This window comes from Peromyscus maniculatus, chromosome 2, assembly GCF_049852395.1.
Source record: "Peromyscus maniculatus bairdii isolate BWxNUB_F1_BW_parent chromosome 2, HU_Pman_BW_mat_3.1, whole genome shotgun sequence".
NCBI classification, from domain to species: Eukaryota; Metazoa; Chordata; class Mammalia; order Rodentia; family Cricetidae; genus Peromyscus; species Peromyscus maniculatus.
The window spans coordinates 137568083-137580141 of NC_134853.1; positions in this window are offsets into that span (position 1 = coordinate 137568083).

Consider the following 12059-nt stretch of genomic DNA (forward strand, 5'->3'; position numbering starts at 1 on the left):
CACTGTATACGTAATAAAATAAATGTTAAGAAAAAATAAAATAAAATAATCAAAAAGATGACATTAAAAAACCCATCTTTTCAAAAAGGAAAACAAGATTTATTTTAAAAATAGTTTTGGATGGTACAGAGAGTTCCCATCTATCCTACACCCAGGTATCCAATTGGTTTCACTAATATTAATATGGGACAGTTCCCGAAACTTAGGAACCACCGTTGGCACACCATTATTAAAGAGCATCGTTTAATTTGGAGTTCATCTGTTTTCCCTGTGTCTCATTCCACAGAACTCCACACTGCATTTAGCTGTCACGTTCCTTTGGGCTCCTCTTAGCCAAAAGTTCCTCAGGATTTCCTTGCTCAGGTGACCTTGGCAAGTTTCAGGAGCACTGCCCTAGTATTTTATAGGATGTCTCTCTACTGGAATTTTCCTGGTTATTTTGGTCATGTTTAGACCGGATCTGAGTTTCTGGGAGTGAAGTGGTCATGTCATATCAGAGGCGCACAGTATCAACACAGTGCTCGTCACTGATTTTGGTCTCTTGGTTGAGGTAGTATTTGTCGTTTTTTTTTTTTCCACTGTAAAACAGTATTTCTTCTTTCCCACCATACTGTACTTACTCAAGGAGTGGGGATTTGTGCATTTCCTCCTGGAGGCTGAAGTATTTACATAAATTACTTAGAATTCTTTAATTATTAAATTAAATATTTAAATATTCTAAATTATTATTTATTGGCATGTGCGCGCGCGTGCACGCGCACGCGCGCGCGCGCGCGCACACACACACACACACACACACACACACACACTTCCATGAGAGAGAGCATGCCAGGGCCCATGTGTGTAGGTCAGATGGTAACTTTTTTTTCTGTTTTTTTTTTTTTTTTTTCCAAGACAGGGTTTCTCTGTGAAACAGTCCTGGCTGTCCTGGAACTCACTCTGTAGACCAGGCTGGCCTCAAACTCACAAAGATCTGCCTGGCTCTGCCTTCCAAGTACTGGGATTAAAGGTGTACACCACCGCCGCCCTGCTCAGATGGTAACTTTTTTTTTTTTTTTAGATTTATTTATTTATTATACATAGTGTTCTGTCTGCATGTGTCCTTGCAGGCCAGAAGAGGGCACCAGATCTCATTACAGGTGGTTGTGAGCCACCATGTGGTTGTTGGGAATTGAACTCAGGACCTCTGGAAGAGCAGTCAGTGCTCTTAACCACTGAGCCATCTCTCCAGCCCTCAGATGGTAACCTTTTAAGAGCCAGTTCTGTCTTCCGTCCGTGTGGGTCCTGGGGATGAAACTCAGGTCATCAGGCTTAGCGGCAAGCACTTTTGCCTGTGCAAGAACCTCCCTAGTCTTGGGATTGTTTCTATCTACTCAAGGACTTAATATATTGTTTATTTACAGCGCTGTGAACTCACAGGTATTTATTTCATATTTTGGACTCCAGTCCATCACTATGTGATTTAGTTTATCACTCGGATTCTTCTGGTGTCAGCCTTTGGGTGCTCTTTCAGGGGGCTCCTCTGTCCTTTTGACATTCTCACACAAATGTAGAGTTTGCTGTTGTTTGCTCGTTCTTTAGTAACAAGGCACTCCAGGGTCATCTAGGATGCTCCTGTCGCAGTCCCGGAATCAGCCCCACACAGAGGGTGGCGTAGAGGACCAGTGGAAGAAAGAGGAAGCCCGGACCATGTGTGCAGCTTCAGGTCCAACCCCTGGAACTTAGAACTAATCATGCCTTATGAAAATAAGAAAAGGTTGACATATAATATCAGCGGGTCTCCTCAAAAAGCATCAACTTTTGAGAAAGGCTACTTGAAAGTCAAGTTTCTCCAGAGGAGACTAGCCAGGAAGGGGAGAGATGGCCTAGAGGTTGGATGCATGTTCTTCTGGGCTCGAGAGGCAGGTGGCTTAGAGTTTGGTTCCCAGCACACTTATTGGGTTGTTGTGAACTGGTAACTCCAGTTCCAGGGTGTCCAGCGCCCTTCTCTGGCCTCCATAGGCACCTGTAGTCACACGCACACACAGTCACATAGACAGCACACATATACACATGATCTTTTAAAATAGTAAAAAAAAGAACAAAAAGATTAGCCAGAAAACTCTGCGAGAGCAGTATATGATGTGTTCCATCACTATCAGAAAGTAAGCTGGAGCAGATCTTACTTGCCTGACAAATGTTCCTTTTACAACATAATCTTGACCTTTGTCCCACTGACATGTGGAGTCATGTCTCTTTTTGGGCTTGGATGCGATTATGACTCACTTACAGTCAGAAGAATGTAAACAGTGGCTAGGAGAAGGATTCTCTGGTAAAGCACTTGCTACAAAGGCGTGGGGACCTGAGTTAGGCTGTCCATCACCCGTGGGAAGCCTTAGGAAGACGGGTCTGTGATTCCAGCACTGAAAAGGTGGAAACAGGCAGAGCCCTGGTGCCCATTGGCCAGATAGCCTAGCCAAATTGATAGGCACCAGGTTCGGTGAGAGATCCTGCCTCAAAAAATAAGATGAAAGGGCTGGAGAGATGGCTCCGGAGTTGAGTCCTTACTGCTCTTGCAAGCGACTTGGGGTTGAGGTTCCCAGCACCCACATGGTGGCTCATAATCACCTGTAACTCTAGCTCCAGAGGATCCTATTTCTTCTTCTGGCCTTCGAGAGCACCAGGCATGAATGTGGTGCCCATGCAAGCAAAATGTATATACACATAAAATAAAGTAAATAAATCCTTTTTTAAAAAATCAGTGACAATCTCAAAAGGCACTTAAAAAATAAGGTGGGAAGCTTCTAAGAAAGATACACGATGTCTGCTCTAGCCTTCATGTGCCCCTGCATGAACATGTGCACACACACAAACCACAAACATGTACATACACACATCAATGGGGACAGTATGATATGTCAGAAAAGGTAAGGCATCTTCATTCATGGAAGCCCTCCACTGTAACCTGAAACTGCTGTGTAAATAAACAGTCTGAAGCCACCATGCTGTGAGAAAGCCCAGAGAGACAGAGTGGGGGGGGGGTGTGGATGCCTGGCCAGTCCCTGCTCTAGCACCTCCCAATACTGTTTAACTCTGAGTTGTTCTCTGACAATGGCCACCTGATAGTGGTACTGAATGAACCATCCAAGACCTTCCAAATTCCTGATACAAAGATACTATTAGACAATTGCTAGAGTGAGGTTGGTGGCACAGACCCACATATAGTCCCAATACTCGGGAGACTGAGCTTCATAAATCCAAGACCTTCCTGAGCTGTGGAAAGAGCTGAAGGTCAGCCTGGGCGATGTAAAGGGACCCTGTATCAATTTGAAAGTTTTTTGTTTGTTTGTTTTGAGACAGGGTTTCTCTGTGTAGCCCTGGCTGTCCTGGAACTCACTCTGTAGACCAGACTGGCCTCAAACTCAGAGATCTGCCTGCTTCTGCCTCCTGAGTGCTGGGATTGAAGGCATGTGCGTCATCCTCAACCAGACGGGAAAACCAGACCTTTTAACAAAGGTGCCATACACCCTGGCAACTCTCTAAAAAGAAAAAAAAAGTCTTTATATCACCTAGCAAGATAAAGCCCAAGTGTGTTGGAAATTTAAACATATAAAAGTAAATCTGGCAAAAGAGCTAGAAGAAAACATGGGTCAATTCTCTTATGACTTTAGGCTAGGTGGATCTTTCTAAGTAAAATTTACAATTTGACAATCTTCAATTTACTACAAATTGTTGCAGAATATTTGTTTAATTATGTAAAGATGTGTTGCATTTGTTTACCTTGCCTGCCTAAGACACCTGATTGGTCTAATAAAAAGCTAAACAACCAATAGCTAGAGGCAAGAGGTATAGGAGGGACTTCTGGGCAGAGAAAGTAAAAGGAGGAATTTAGGCTGGAAAAAAGAAAGAAGAAAGAAAAAGAGATGCCACAGAGACACCAGAGAGATGCCAGCAGCCAGTCAGCCAGACGTGGAGGAAGCAGGAAAGTAGGACATACAGAATGAAAGGTAAGTGACAGATGAATGAAGGTCCCAAGGCAAAACATAGATGAATAGAAAAAGGTTAAATTAAGTTAAAAGAGCTAGTGGGACAAGCATAAGCTGAGGCTGAGCATTCCTAATTAATAATAAGTCTCTGTGTTTTTATTTGGGAGCTGGTTGGCAACCCAAAGAAAATTCCAACTACAACAAATTTAAAAACACGAAAGGCAAAAAAATAAGAGATAAATGTCAATATATATGTGCACACACATACATACCTTATATTTTCTGCTTGATGATCTATTTTACCTACATGAGAATAAAGTAAACATTAGCATAATGATAACTCCACTTTCCATGTTTATTTTCTTGAGAAGAAAGGCAAGAAGTATTCGCTCTATAGGAGAACATTGAGGCACACTGACTGTAGGATTTAGTTTTACCTTGAAGCATTATTTTCTTGATTTTTTTTCTTTTAGTTTAGAAAAGCAAAAGGCCATTGGCTGGGTCCATTGTTTCTCAAGTGACTGAGTTCATAGGACCAGAGGACACCCAAAGCCAGAATTCCACTCATCTCTGTGAACAGGCACTGAGTAGTACAACATGGTCTTTTGTGAGACTTCTTCTTGTTGTTGTCTTTAGAACTGTTTTAATTTTTAAATTTCGTGTGTGTGTGTGTGTGTGTGTGTGTGTGTGTGTGTGTGTGTTATGTGTGTGCAGGTGACTATGGAGTCAGATGAGAGTGTCAGATCCCTTGTAGCTGGAGCCACCAGATGTGGGTGCTGGGAACTGAACTCTGGCCCCATGGAAGAGTAACAAGAGCACTTAACCTCTGAGCCATCTCTCCAGTCCATCGTGTACCTTCTTGGACTGTCCTTAGGACCTTAACCTGCTTATAAGCATACAAGGGAATGTTTTCCATGTAGAAAAGGCACCCAGTTTTCCTAGTGGTTGAACCGAGAGCCCTTTGGGTGAAGTTGTGATGCAAATTATGCAGAAGAAAAAGACTATTGGATTTGGGGCTGGAGACAGTCAGGGAGAAAGAATGGTTCTCTCCAAATTACCATCCCAAATTGGCATCCAAGGGCTTGTGGATGTGGCTCAGTATGAGCTCAGATGGGGTGAGAGCCTGGGTCCCATCCTGAGCACCCCCAAAACAAAGCAAGATTGGCAGCGATGCCTCTTCTGAACTGGAGCCAGATTGGTTCTCTTCTGTGTTGCTGGAGACTCCGCCTAGGCAAACCTGCCTGGCATCTGTGCTATTCATTTGAATAAGAAATGGAGCAAGTGTCACGTCTCCACTTCTGGGAGAAGCTGAGGTGCACTGACTCTGTAAAGTCCACATGGGAAGCTGCTCTCTTCTGCCCCATGATTTTAAAGGACATGGATAGCTCCCCTGGGTCTTTTTCCCCCTCTCCCCAATTACATTCTTATTTTCTTCTAAAGCATGCCCTTGTGTATCAGCTTCTAGAATATTTTGAAAGGTATTTAAGATATTTGTTTGTGATGTACAAACCCAAAGGTGATGTTTCTGAATAGTCCATCCTTACATTAACTTACACTCTCTCTCTGGCCTGGCGGTGGTGGCGCACATCTTTAGTCCCAGCACTCAGAGGCAGAGGCAGGTGGATCTATGAGTTTGAGGCCAGCCTGGTCTACAGAGCAAGTTCCAGGACAGCCTGGCCTATACAGAAAAATCCTGTCCCAAAAACAAAAACAAAATTCTGTGTGTGTTTACTGATGGCCACAACTGGTGTGTGTGTGTGTGTGTGTGTGTGTGTGTGTGTGTGTTTGGTGTAGGGAAGGAGGCTGTGCTGGGGATTGAACCCAGTACTTCATGCATACTATGTAGTGCTCTATCTCCATGCTACATCTCCAGTCCCACAATTGCTTTTTAAGACAGGGTTTCTTCATGTAGCTCTGGCTGTCCTGGAACTTGATATGTAGACCAGACTGGCTTTGAATTCACAGGGATCCATCTGCCTCTGCCTCCCGAGTGCTAGGATTAAAGGCCACCAATGCCTGGCCCACAAACACATTTTGAAAAGCCAGGTAAATGTTGCCTAAACAACTTCATGAAATTAACTTTACAGTTACAATTAGCAACATGTTAACCAGATGCTTAGGTGCTGTCCTGGCCTGAACAATCTACTTTATCAATAAGGTACTTTTCATTGTTGATCAGCAAAGAAAGGGGGAAACATTCTTGTGAGATGAGAAGAAAAAGAAAGTAATTCCCAAGTCCTTTTGTTTTTTGGTTAATAATTAGTAACAGTGAGACTTTCCCTTAACCTCAAGAAGCAACTGAAAATATAACACCATTGGAAAATGAGTTTTGTTTGTCTTCCAGGAAATAACTATAGAGAGAGAGGAAGTTTGTCAGCAAATGTTCTTGGGACACCAGGCTGAGGCTGTGTCCTGAGGTTAGCAAGGGAGTGAGTGTGGACTGAATGTGTGTGTGTGTGTGTGTGTGTGTGTGTGTGTGTGTGTGTGTGTGTGTGTGTGTGTCTTCATTCTGGTCTGAAAAGATGAGGCAGGTGTTTGTGACAAGCTGTGATGAGGACGTTAGACTACTTGAATCCGTTGTGTGTTTTTCCTTGGGTGGGGGGGGGGAGAAAACAAGCAAGCTAAAAACAAGCCTTTATTTGAAGGAAGCCCTAGTTAACTCAACAAGGCATTGAATGAAGTCCCTATTCTACAAAGTGCTTGACAAAGGCTGTTTGGCTCTGGGAGTCTTCGGAGGCCAGAGGCTGAAATCAACACCCACAACAGGATTCTACTGGTTTGCCTGTCAGAACCGATTCACAGTGCTAGGGGTTAAACCTGAGGCTTGTGCCCAGGAAGCACACACTCCACGTCGGAGCTTCATCCTTAGCCTTTGAGCTCTTTGGGACAGAATCTCTGTAAGTGCACCAGGCTGGCCTCAAACTTTGGATCTTCCTGACTTGTCTGCCTGAGAGCTGGGATTATATCAGCCCAATATAAAGCATAATATGCTTTTATTGACCTTGGTTGAAATAAGTTTACCCAGTAATACAAACAGTCTGATGCTAGAAGACCAACAGACCTTGGTGCCACAGCTAACAGGCCCTGGGTGTTTACAGGGTCACCATGACCTCCTGGCAGGATAGGAGGCATTCCAAAGAGATTTTTCTCCTCCCTTTGGCTACCTGTCTACTGAAATTTTCCTCTAGGAATCCCATGCTAGTGGGAGAGGAAGGCTAGAGCCGTGGTAGAAGCCAGAGGAGGACCTTGCCTCCCAGAGACTTCACACATCTTATTTTTTTTCTCTTTTTAATTGAGGTTAGAGAGTTGGCTCAGTGGTTAAGAGCACTGACTTTTCTTTCAGAGGACCTGGGTTCAATTCCCAGCATCCACATGGCAGCTCACAACTGTCTATGACCCCAGTTCCAGGGGACCCAAAACCTTCTTCTGGCCTCCGAAGGCACCAGGCATGCATGTGGTGCACAGACAATATATGTGCAGGTAAAACACCAATACACACAAAATTAAAATAAAAATGGAAAACGTGTATTTAATTTATTATTATTAGTGGGGGGCGCGGCATGGCACATGTGTGTAGGTCAGAGGGTAAATTTGGGGAGTCGGTTCTCTCCTTCCACTGTGGGTTCTGGGGATGGAACTCAGGTTGTCAGACTCACAGGGCAGATGCATTTATACTCCCTGAGCTGTTTCACTGGGCCCAAGAACTCACACAGATCTCATAATTTGCTGCACCACCTTGTAGGACAGACTGGAGCTGAGATAATGAGAATGTCAGACCACACCTTGACCAGACTCCTTAATTCTACGTACCTCTTTCCTCTGCTCAAACCTAACCCTCCTATCAGTGCCCACACACAGGACTCCTTTCTTTTTCTTTTCAATGTGGCCTCCTAGGATAAAACTTCCCCTGCTTTTACTATTATCTCCTTAATTGGAGTGTTAATTGGACTGGTGTGTATGGCTAGCTCATTGGGACTGCCAAAGCTCAGACTCGGGCCTTAAAACTCCAGTGACGCTGGAAGAGGTGGAGTTTACACCTCGAGGACTCTTGGTTATCTGAGGTGGGGTTCATTTTTTATTTCTCAGATGAGGAAACAGATGGTCCTCAGTTTATATGTAGTGAAACAGCTTTGACCCCAGTGCTTAAATCAACTGCTAAGAGTATAAGTAACTGTGCAGTAGGCCTGTTAGACACTGCTCCGTCCACAGGAAGCGGGTTAGAAGTCCGCCAGCATTCGCAGGAAGGCTACTACCTTCTGTATAGGTCACCCCCCACCTCAGCTCATAAGGATTTCGGAAGACCAATTCCTATAAACCCAGAAAGCATGGGAAATTTTAGTCTTAAAACAACAACAACAACAATGAATTCAGCTCTGGTAGGGCAGAGTGAGGCCCCCAAGAAGGCAAAAGGCAGACCAGGAGAGACGGACTGGCAAGAACTTGAAGGGCATCCTGCCTCTAAGTTATACCAGGTCACTCTGAAAACTTGGAAGCAATAGCACCCCATGGCACATGACACAAGTGACCTATTGTCCTTTTATCTCAAACAACAGCAAGCCTACTTAGCATGCAAAGCACATTTGGTGAGGGAATACTGCCACCAGGCCCACAGTGGCCATGTCCCTTGCAGGATCTGTACGCTGGAGTGCTTTCTGGTCATTCACTCTTACTTGATCTTGATATGTTGTTGGTTTACGGCAAGAGGTAGCAGCAAGACCACTGGAGTTCACGGGGTGGTGCAGGGAGATCCAGAATGCTTTGGAGGCAGCTCCCCAGGTCTACCCTTCCCTTGCTCCCCTTTCCCTGTAGGCACGGCGATGCTTTGTCTACCATCTGGCTTTGCTCCTATCCTGCAGAAGGGGCACTTGCTCAAAGTGTGCAACCTCCTGTGCGCGCGCGTGGTTGCAACCTGCTACAGCATGGGCTTCCTGTGCTCCTGGGGACACCACCTCCTTCCAGGTGTAAGTGGCACCTACCACCAGAGGATTTCTGCCTATGAGCTGTCCCAATACTAGTGGGGGCTTCAGGTAGACATCCCCTTCCCTCCTTTCCTAATGGGCTGCCATGACTGCAAGAATGTGGCAGACATAACTGGTCCCACTGCCCAGGAGCCGGGAGGCGGGCCTTGGGGCGGGGTGACATGCTGGCAGCTATGACTAGCTGGTTTACCAACTGTGGCCACCGATATGGGTTCTTCCCTCAGGGATGCAGGGGGCGGTTCCTGTCAGGATGGCTGAATTCTTCTGTTTCCACTAGGCCTGACTATTGTAAAGGGAACTAGCCAAGGGGGAGCAGTGATGTCAAGAAATGCTATACCAGCCAGGCGGTGGCGGCGGCAGTGACACTCGCCTTTAATCCCAGCACTCAGGAGGCAGAGCCAGGTGGGTCTCTGTGAGTTCGAGGCTAGCCTGGACTACAGAGTGAGATCCAGGAAAGGTTCAAAGCCACACAGAGAACCCTGTCTTGAAAAACCAAAAGAAAGAAAGAAAGAAAGAAAGAAAGAAAGAAAGAAAGGAAGGAAGGAAGGAAGGAAGGAAGGAAGGAAGGAAGGAAGGAAGGAAGGAAGGAAGAAATGCTATACAGTTGCACTGTGCACATTAAAGGTTGATGGTGAATCTCATTTATCAATCACCATGGAAACAAACCTCTGAGTTTATCTGTGAAGACCCACATTAACTCTGGGTGGCACTATTCCCTAAGCTGGGGGTCCTGGACTGAATAAAGAGGAGAATGAACTGTGTGTAAGTGTACATTATGCTCTGCTTTTGGACTGGATACAACGTGATCAGCCACCTCCTCTTCCCTGCCAGGAGGGACAGAACTCCCCAGAAATGTAAGCCAAAAGAGTCCCTCCTTCCTTAAGTTGCTTCTGTCGGGGTATTTTGTAGCATCAAACCAGGTCACTAATACCATCAGTGCTGTTTAGTTCTTTTCCCATGTCAGAGGTGGTGAGGTGGAGCCAGTAACTCCGGATGGAATTGTCTCATGAACCTGGGTGATGAATCTGATGTGGCAACTCCATGAGATAATCTTACTGGAGTTTCAGGGTTGTGTGGCTAGGGACTTCCGAGGCTTAGCCAACCCTTCCTCAGAGCTTCCTGGAACAATAGGATCTTGGGCTTTGAGTGAGGAAGAAAGTCCCAAAAGCTGTGGTCTTGAAATGTTGCTCTGGACTTGGGTCTCTTGGGGGCTTCACTGGGGAAAGATCCTTTCAGTTACCCCAGGCTTTGATTTCTTAGTGATAACCCAGTCAGAGGGCTTCTGGCTTGCTTTCTTCTTTTAAGACAAGGATGGTACTCTGGCTGGTTGACCTGGAACTCTCGGAGATCCCCCTGCCTCATCTTCCCAAGTGCTGCCTGACATGGCAGGAGCCTCATTTTCGCTCAGCTTCAAGCTCAGTCCTCAGTGGGACTTTAGCAACACTGTGAATGCTGGGACATGCACGGAATGTTGGCTAGGGCAGATCAGAATAGGAGTGAGGAAAGGCCAGCCTCCTCAGAACCCTGTGTCATCCTAAAGTTGTTCCCAAGTCCTGGGAAGGCTGGACGTGACTGGACGCATGGAAGCAGACAGCTGTCTTCCGACAGCTTCATCCACCATTCCAAAGCAGCATTACTTAAAAGCAGATCAGAGATCCCTACAAATAGAGTGGAAACTGTGAGTACCAGTTTTGTTTGGTTTTGTTTTGACCTGGTGCCAGCACGTGAGCCCTGTGGAATCCTAGCCATGCATTCATCCGACAGGTTAACCCTGAGCATCGGCCGCGGTGCCAGGCTGATGTGTATGCCTCTGGCGGGACATACATGTTCACTATTTTGCTTTTACCACCTCCTTAAAGCACCCTGCCAGCAGGGCAAGGTGGTTCAAACCTGTATTCCCAGCACTTGGTTGGTGGAGGCAGGAGGATCAGAAATTCAAGGTCAGCCTTGGCTACATAGTGAATCTGAGGCCAGCCTGCATGGGACCCTGCTTCCAAAAAAAACAAAAAACAAAAAACAAAACAAAACAAAAACCCCAAAAAACAAAAAACAACCCCAAAACAAAACAACAACAACAAACCCAGAAACAAGCAAGGGCCTGTCCAGATACTCCAGGCCTATGACTCCCAGATAAGAAGTCGTGGCTGCTGCAAGAGGGGTCAGGTCTAAGGAGAAGGGAGCCAGTGTTAAGTAGGGTGCAGGACTTCTCATCTTTTGCGTGCTCAGCATCCATGCTGAGCTTGGAGAGCACTCTGGACTTCCTTTGGGAAATATGATCATGCCTTGGAAAAGAAGCGATTGCTATCTGCCACTCAAAATGGCTGTGTGGAATTGAACACCATGGGACGATGGGATGTCTAACTCATCGGTGCCGAGGGAAGCAGCTGGGATAGCTGGGATGTAACTGGAAAAGGACTGCACAGAGAGCCAGAAGCCTGGGTATGAACTGCAGCTGCTATTGATTAGGGGTGCTTTTAGAAGGCTCTCCTTAGACCCACGGTTCAGAAGGTTAACCACATGCTTCAGATAAGAGTGAAAGCCCCATTGTTCTGCGGGCCCCGCCTCAGGACCGAATCATGGTTTATAGCCTAGGGACTGTCAGTGCAATCAATAATTGCATCCCCAGAGTAACCCTAATTTCTGGGTGTTACCATCCACCCACCTCTTCCTGTCTTCCACATAACTCCTCTCGTACACCAGTGACTGGCCCTGAAGTGTAAGGATTCCACCGCCTTTTCCGATTTCCCCACCCTCCTCCCTCTGTGCTGACCAGATCGCCTGCCCACCATGGCCATTCCCCTGCTGCAGCCAGTACCTTTGCCCCGTTCTCACTTTGTCACCCTTGCCTGGCAGATCCCCAGCCCCGGCTCAGGCCCCTTCTTCATCTTCTCCCCACCCGCTCTTGGAATGCCGGGAGAATAAACGCAATCTGCCCGTGGTAACCTTCGCCGTCAACTTGACTGGATTAGAGTCACCTGGGTGAGAACGCTAGGCTAGGCACGTTTTGTGAGGCTAGGGAGATTTAACTGGGGTGGGAAGACCCACCCAGAAAGTGGGTGGCATGGTCAGGCTGGAGTTTGGGACTAAGAATTCTGGGAAAAGGGAGACGGCAAAT